Source organism: Rosa rugosa, chromosome 3, assembly GCF_958449725.1.
Source record: "Rosa rugosa chromosome 3, drRosRugo1.1, whole genome shotgun sequence".
Classification (NCBI taxonomy): Eukaryota; Viridiplantae; Streptophyta; class Magnoliopsida; order Rosales; family Rosaceae; genus Rosa; species Rosa rugosa.
This window is the reverse complement of record NC_084822.1, coordinates 27,352,407-27,361,279: the sequence shown is the minus strand read 5'-3', so window position 1 is coordinate 27,361,279 and position 8,873 is coordinate 27,352,407. Positions and strand designations below refer to the sequence as shown.

The window sequence follows — 8,873 nt, the reverse complement described above, 5'->3', positions numbered from 1 at the left end:
GACCACCGCCCATCCCCCAACTAATGTTAGAGCAGGAGGCGGAATCACTGCCGCATACCAACCGCTCGGAAGCTAGGGCGAGGACTGAAGGCAATCCGCTTGCGCCAAGGCGCAGGCAGGTCCAGCGGAGTATTCAGGCTGATTCCGCCGACGATGCAACCGCCCAGATATTGGAAAGGATGCATCAACTGGAGCAAAGGTTGATCCGGGCGGAGTCGGGCGCCCCAGCGCCAACTCAGAATCCACTTTTCGCTTCCAGACCTGGGCCCTTCACCGATGCGATTCTGCAAGCTATCAGACCAGCGTATGCAAAAACCCCAAAGATGTCACATTACGGCGGAATGTCTGATCCTTTCGTCCACATGGACACCTTCAAGAAAGTTACCAACAACAAGGGATTTGATGACGCCACCCTGTGCCACTTGTTCAGCGAAACATTGGACGGTGAGGTGATGAGCTGGTTTTTCGAGTGTCCGCCAGGGTCCATTGACTCATTCCATGCACTATCACACGCCTTCCTCTCTCGGTTCATCCTATTATCCGCCGGGCATCACAACACAAGTCAGCTGTTCTGCGTCAAGCAAGGAGCGGACGAATCTCTGAAGGCCTTCGTCACAAGGTGGCGGGCGGCAGCGTCTCAGTGCCGTGACCTAGACAAAACAATGGCATTGGCGGCCTTCAAGCAGGGACTCCTTAAAGGGCCATTCCTCTATCACCTCAATTACAATCATCCTAATGCGGCGTATGACCACGTCATGAGTGAGGCGGTCATCCATGCCCAGGCAGAATTCCTCACATATGGAGAAACCCCACCGCCACCAGCAACTCCAGCAAAGTCAACACAGCCATCCTCCAGTCATCAGGAAACCGCTAACAAGACCCCTCACTACCCCAATAATGGCATCAGACGACAGTTTTGGACTGTTGTCTGATGAAGTTCAGTGCTGTTGTTAAAGCCTGTGCCGTCTGGTGGAAGTATCAGACAACAGCAAGAAACTGTCGTCTGAGTAAATTTTACACATGAGCAGCTGCTTACATGACTGTTGTCTGAATACCAGAAACAACAACAGCGCCATATATGCTTACTGTTGTCTCTATGAAGCTTCTACATCAAATGACTAATTTTTTTCTATTGACTGGATTTAAAAAACACAACAGGCTGTTGAAAATGGCGTTGGCTGTCCACTTTTGATACTATAGGTTTCTCTAAATAACTGTTGTTTGAGTTTTTATTGGACAATAGTTTTTTATGTAGTCTTGTTGTGCTAAGATGGCTCCAACAACAGTTTTTTGCTATCATTTTAGTTGTGTCTAACTATCTCGGACAATTGTTTTTACTTAGTTGAGAGTGGTCTGAAAGTGACTCTTATGACATACATTTTCTTGTATGGAAGAACAACAATCTTTATTAAATGAAATTAAGGAGTACATGAGGCGATGCAATAGCATCGAAAGAAAGCTATAAAACTACGATGAACAACATTTGGACTTGTATAAATGTAACAATAGTTCCATATATGGGAAGCAGTCAGCTTCCAGGGCTTAGATGGGTCATCTTTGGGGAAAGCCTTCACTGCATGGAGTGCTCGTTTTTCCTCTATGACAAGCAGCTCCCTTTTCCTCTCTAACAATGCCTTGTTCTTAAAATTCAATAGCCACCTGCAGCACCAGAAACATGTACCAATAACATATCCATGCGACTTCAATATGATAAAAAATAAAATAAAAAATCAAACAGATGACCGAGATTCATTTCCGATATCTTACCCGAGCAAATGCGTAAGGAAACTCTGAGTACATTCATGCTACTGAACCGCCACAACAAATTGCACAGCAGAGGCATTGCTAGCTGCAAGGAAAAGAACAACAGCATAGGTAGCTCCCAAAAGATTGATCAGGTCTTGTTGTTTGTTAATGTTGACAATATAATATGCAATTAATTGTGAAGTCCATTTAGTATTAGACAAATCTTGATAGTTAGGTCCATAATGCACCAAAAGCTCAACGCATTCAGTCATACAAAATCTAGTATTCAGAAGAAACTTTGCTGTACATAATTAACAGAATTCTTACCCTTTCGAGGGTAACTTGCATATCTCATCTACAGCTTCACTCCCAGTTACCACAGAATTCTTTCTCTGAGTACATTCCTGCAACTCAACCGCATGAAAAATAGTTAGGATTCCAACAATGCTATAAACTCTAACACTAGACACAAACAAAGAATACCAGAAAAATGTATTATTGCAGGATACTAGAAAAAAAGCTAGGATTCCAACAATGCTATAGCTCTACGGATCAATGCTATAACTCTATGGATCAGACCAATAATCTTCAGATAGTGCCAATAACGGATTACTTTTACTAATTATCTTTATCATTACAAGCGATGTCGGTTGGTACCTATTAAATTTCACTGATATTAATTGAACACCCATGATACCCAGCCATATGTCTAATGTATTGGCCATCCAGTTAATAAACTACTACATATCAATAAGGTACCCAGCCATTTCTATACCAACAAAGAATGATTCAAAGAGACCAATTATACAAAGTCTTATATATCAGACACCATTTCTATATCAATTAATCAAAGAGACCATTTCTATTATTCTATATCAAACACCAACAATTAAATGAATTAATAGGTACGTTTCGTCTTTTCCAGCAAAAACAAAGAAGAAGCAAACAGGGTGCTGCCTTTGATAGTTTGACAATAATCATAATATTAGCTCTTTGACAATTTGACAATATCAATTCTTGCACGCAGTCAAGGTTCAAAATTTCCTGTAATTGACAATTTGATATCGCAAACCCAGTTCATATCTCAAACCAAAAACACTCAATTAAGTGACTAAATCAATGAAGTAAATAGAGAAGAGTCAGAGGACAGTACCAAGATGAGATCGTAGTAAAACCATATCACTTCAATTCCTGAAATAATCAACACCCACATATAAAGATTGAAAACCCATTAAAACTGATGTTATGTGTGTATATATAGAGATCCTGGGGAAACCAACAGTCCAAAAATATTCCAATAGAGACGAAAAAGGTCTATGACGAAACCTAAAAATCCAGAAAAGAATTCACTCTAATTCAATCAATCATCCACAAATTCAATCAATTAAAACGAATCGAATAAAAAAGAAACAAGACTTGCCCGTTGACGTAGCTTTCGAAATCGGGGAGGATATCAGGGTTCTAGCGATTGACCGCGACCAATTGCTCCACCGTGAACGACACTTGCTGCTGCGACGTTTGCTATGGAGCCTCTCTTCCCATTTTTGGCTTTGAAATTCAATACACCCCAGCTCTGAAACAAACATTGAAGCAGCGAGAGTTTGAGGGTTTTGGGTTCATCTCAGATCTGAAAGAAACCCGAGAGAGAGAGAGAGAGAGAGAGAGAGAGAGAGAGAGAGACATCCGTTAAAGAGTGAGAGATCAAAATTAAAACGATGGGTGGGAAATTTAAGTTTTGGGCAAAAATTTTGAGCGGGCTGAGAGAGAGAGAGAATGAGAGCGCTGAGAGAAATGCCAGAGTGGTGTTGGTCGATGAAAGGAGTCCAAAAATTGAATTTTGGTCAAGTGTGGGAAATCAATTAGGGCAGCAGAGTTTGTTAAATATAAAACTTAGACAATAGAAACACACAGAGTCATTGTCTGAAGGAGAGTTGCACAACAGACATAGAAAAACTGTTGTCTGAATAAATATTCAGACAATATCAAATATTAACATTATATGAATAATAATCGCACAACAGACAAAAAAAAAACTATTGTCTGAAGATATAGTCAAACAACATCAAATACTAACATTATCTGAATAATAATCGCACAACAGATACAGAAAAACTATTGTCTGAATTAAATTACTCAGACAACATCAAAATGTCACCATTGTCTGAATAATAGTTGCACAATAGAGAAGTAATAACTATTGTGTGATTAAAAACAGCCAGACAACATATTTTTCTCAACTATTGTGTTAATCAACCTTGGACAACATCAATGAAATAACTGTTGTCTGAATTGGTTGATTCAGACAACATCAGAAAAACAGTCATTGTCTGATTTATAATCGCACAATAGCAATGTAACAACTGTTGTCTGATTCGAAAATTCAGACGACAGAATAATTTTTGCTGTCGTCCCAAAGTATCAGACGACAGTTAAAAATTCTGCAGTTGTCTGAAGTGTGTTGTCTGAAGCTATTATTGGCGTAGTGCCTTCAGCACCTCCAACTGACAAGAAGAGGGAGTGGCAACAGGGCCACCACCAGAACAAGCGGCAGAGGGACCAACATTACAACAAGGGCAACCGCCCAACCCATGGGGATAACCGCAACAAGCAGGCGGAGTCCTCTCAGCGGTATGCAGTGTTTACTGTCCTCACTGCCTCTTATGAAGAAATATACAATCAGTGCAAGGATCAGATCCCACCGCCACCCCCTCCAAAGTTCCCAAAAACGGGCAAGCCCAGGAACACCGGCAAGTGGTGCAAATACCACGAGGACAGCGGCCACAATACCAACAGCTGCAATGCTCTCAAAACGGCCATTGAGACCTTGTACCGAGACGGCAAGTTGGAGCAGTTCAAGGTGCGCCAACCACCACCAGTAATTGCCAACGTTGAGACCTTGGGCCGCATCAACACCATCGATGGCGGTGCTCCAATCACCAGCATGTCTCACAGGGCAAGGAAGCGCTATGCACGCGCTAATCACCCAAAGGAAGTCTGCAACATCCGCTACGAGAGGTCCGCCAAGCTCCCAAAATCAGGTTGGGAACCTATTACCTTCTCAAAGGAGGAGGAGCGCGGGGTGCATCTACCACATGACGACCCATTCTTGGTCGACGCCATTCTTGGCAAATTCTCAGTGGGGAGAATCTTGGTGGACAGCGGGTCCGCTGTCAACGTCATCTTCAGCGGATGCTACAACCACCTCAAGCGGAACAAGAAACTACTCCAGGATCACGAGCCACTGTTCAGCTTCTCCGGCGACGTCACACAACCGCTGGGGTCGGATTACATGCGACTGGTTATTGGTACTAGTCCATGCATGGCGGAGGTACATACAGAATTCATTATTGTCGATTGTTTCAGTTCGTACAACGCCATCATTGGACGACCAGCGCTTAACAAGCTCAAGTGCATTATCGCCGGATACATGCTTCTCATGAAGTTCCCCACACCCAACTGCACGGGCTGTGTGAGAGGAAGTCAACAGTTGGCTCGAGAGTGCTATTCAACGACTGTAGCGCGGTCAGCCCGCCGCCATGAAATTCTGACGGTGGGTAATCAGGCACCAAATATCTTTGAGGATCCTAGGGATGAGGAGAAGAAGTATGTCAAGAAGGAACCGGTCAACCCGGAGACATCGTTGAAAGTTGTCTGCATCTCGGACGAGCACCCTGAGCGGACAGTCTGCATAGGCGCCCAGCTAGACCCACAGGTGGCGGCAGAGCTCACTCAATTCCTGCGTGATAACGCCGCCGTCTTTGCATGGTCCTACGCAGACATGCCAGGTATCTCTCCTGAAATTATCACTCATAAGCTGACCATCAAACCCTCATTTTATCCCATCAAGCAGAAGCGGAGGGCCTTTGATGAGGAAAAGTACCAGGCAATAGGAGAGGAGGTTGCCAAGCTCCAGGGCATTGGATTCATCCGCCAAGTCGTCTATCCCCAGTGGATCTCCAATTTGGTAATGGTCAAGAAGCCCAGCGGCAAGTGGCGGATGTGTGTCGACTTCAAAAATCTCAGCAAGGCATGCCCAAAGGATAGTTTCCCGCTACCTCGTATCGATCAGCTAGTCGATGCAACCGCCGGACATGAGCTCCTCAGCATGATGGACGCTTTCTCCGGATATAACCAGATCAAGATGCACCCCGGCGACCAGGAATGCACCACCTTCACCACCGACAAAGGCCTATACTGCTACAATGTCATGCCTTTCGGTCTGAAGAACGCCGGCGCAGCTTATCAGCGGTTGATGAACGCCATGTTCGCTGAGCATCTGGGAAAAATCATCGAGGTCTACGTGGACGACATGCTAGTTAAGAGCATAAAGGCCAGCGGACATGTGGCAAACCTCAAAATCATAGTAACCATTCTCCTGGCCTATGGTATGCGCCTCAACCCAGAAAAATGTTTCTTTGGAGTCACCGCCAGCAAATTTCTGGGTTACATCGTCAGCGAGCGAGGCATCGAGGCTAACCCGGACAAGGTACAGGCCATCCTTAACCTGGCGGACCCCGAGTATAAGGTGGACGTACAGTGCCTCCAGGGCAAGTTAACCGCCCTTTCTCGATTCATCTCCAGACTCACTGATAAGTGTGCCCCATTCTTCAAACTCCTCAAAACGACTCACAAAAAAGTCATCAACTGGAACCCAGAGTGTCAGGCGGCGTTCCAGGGCCTGAAGGCATACTTGGCGGCAGTCCCTCTCCTTTCTGTCCCTGTGCAAGGAGAGACACTGTTCATCTACCTAGCGGTCTCGGTATCGGCGGTAAGTTGCGCCATTGTCCGGCGGGAAGGCCAAGACGAGCTCCCAGTGTTCTACGCCGGCAGGGGCATGAACGGAGCAGAAACAAGGTATCCTCCCTTGGAGCAACTAGCCCTCGCACTCATCGTTGCCGCTAGGCGCCTCCGCCAATACTTCCAGGCTCACACGATCCATGTGTTAACCAATCAGTTGCTGAGGCAAGTGATGCAGAACCCTGAACACTCGGGGCGCCTCAGCGAGTTCGACATAGACTACAAGCCAAGAACCGCCATGAAGGGCCAGGCAGTGGCGGACTTCATCGCTGAACTCACCGAGCGTCAGCCAGAACCCGGTACCGAGACAGAGCCCGGAACAGAAATGGTAACCGCTGAGGAAGCAGCCCCCCCGCACTCGGATTGGAACCTGCATGTGGACGGCTCCGCCAGTGCCAAGGCCAGCGGCGCCGGAGTCATCTTAACAGGACCCGGGGGACTGAACGCGGAGTACGCGTTGAAATTCAACTTCAAAGCTTCAAACAACATGGCGGAGTACGAGGCACTCATCGCCGGCCTGCTCCTCGCCATTGACTCAGGGGCTGACAGCGTCAACATATTCAGTGACTCTCAATTAGTCGTTAACCAGGTCAACGACAGCTTCCAGGCCAAGGACCAACAGTTAGCGGCATATTTGGGGTACGTCAAAACGTTGCTAAAAAAGTTCAAATTTCACACCATCACACAAATCCCCAGGGAAAAGAACGCCAAAGCTGATTCACTGGCGAGACTGGCAACCGCCCAACCACATCAAAGTCCAGCGGACACAAGAGTGGAGTGCCTTGACAGGCCAAGTATCACAAAGACCCTGGCGGAGATCTTCAGCATTGAGGTCAGTCCCAGCTGGATGGACGAGATCATTGCATACAAGCGCAGCGGCATATTGCCAGAGGATAAGGTCCAGGCGAGACAACTCAAGCGGAGAGCAACCCGCTACAACATCCAGAATGGCAAGCTTTACCGCCAAGGATTCACCCATCCCAACCTCCGCTGTCTTACCCAAGAGGAGGGAGAGGTCGTCCTAGCGGAAATCCATGGCGGAGAATGTGGAAACCACTTAGGCGCCAGATCCTTAGCCAACCGCACAATGCGACAGGGCTACTTCTGGCCCACACTTGCTGATGACGCCCGGCGGATTTCGAGGTCTTGCCACAAATGCCAACAGTTTGCATATCTCCCACATGCACCGGCAGAACCGCTGTCAATCATCATCGGCCCATGGATTCACTCCACGTGGGGCCTTGATTTGATGGGAAAGTTCCAAACCGCCAAGGGCCAGTTCAAGTACATTATTGTTGCCATCGATTACAACAGCAAGTGGATAGAGGCGGAGCCACTGACGGCAATAACTACCGCCAAGGTAATTCACTTCCTCTGGAAGAACATCTACTGCCGCTATGGTGTCCCACATACAATCATTACAGACAACGGCACGCAGTTCAACAATAAGGAACTCATCTCCTTTACCGCCAACTTGGGCACCAAGTTGAGTTTTGCATCTGTCGCCCATCCCCAAACCAACGGCCAGGTCGAAGCAGCAAACAAGATAATCAAGAAGCTGCTAAAAAAGAAACTCGATGACACCAAGGGTTTATGGGCGCAGAAGCTTCCAGAAGTTCTATGGGCCATCCGGACAACTCCAACTTCCGCCACCGGCGAAACACCCTTTTGTATGATGTTCGGAACAGAGGCTGTCCTACCTGTTGAAGTAACTCAGCCTACCGCTAGGGTCGAAGGCTACTGCCCAGAGACCAACAGCGACGGCGTCAACCTGGACAGGGACCTCCTTGAAGAAAAAAGACACAAGGCCCATTTGCACAACTTGCAAAACAAACAACGGGTATCGCGTTTCTACAACGCCAGAGTCAAGGCCCGGAACCTCCAATTGGGGGACTGGGTAATGAAGGAAGTCATTCCACCGCCAACAAAACTCCGCCCAACTTGGGAAGGTCCATACAAAATTGTGGAAGTCGTTAGCCCAGGCACCTTCTACTTAATGGACAAGGATGGCGTCACGTCGACCCACCCTTGGAATACCGAACACCTTCGGTATTACTACAAATAGTCATCCGCTACCCAGGAGCATCTTGACTTAGCTAAATTTTTATTCAATATTTAGCTAAGGGAAGCTACCCAACGGGTACTACCCCACTTTTGTACACGCTGATCAATCAGCTATCAATGAAACGAGGAATTATTCAAACCATTGTTCCCAAGTCCGGCACCGAGGGCAACTGGCAACGCCAGCAATCGTCAGCGGACCACGTCCGCTACGTGGTGCACTTGGACCAATCTTAATTCCTTTAATGTTTCATTGCTTGACAAAAGAA

The 8,873-nt window shown here is 46.7% G+C and overlaps 1 long non-coding RNA gene across 1 annotated transcript; it reads right to left on the bottom strand.

Moving 5' to 3' along the window:
* Positions 1-1,394: 1,394 nt before the first annotated feature.
* On the bottom strand, positions 1,395-3,597 carry LOC133740869 (uncharacterized). The gene is made up of 3 exons (XR_009861481.1): positions 2,900-3,597; positions 1,768-2,150; positions 1,395-1,659 (listed from the first exon to the last, which is right to left on the bottom strand). It is a non-coding gene; the product is annotated as an uncharacterized LOC133740869 (long non-coding RNA).
* Positions 3,598-8,873: the final 5,276 nt, after the last annotated feature.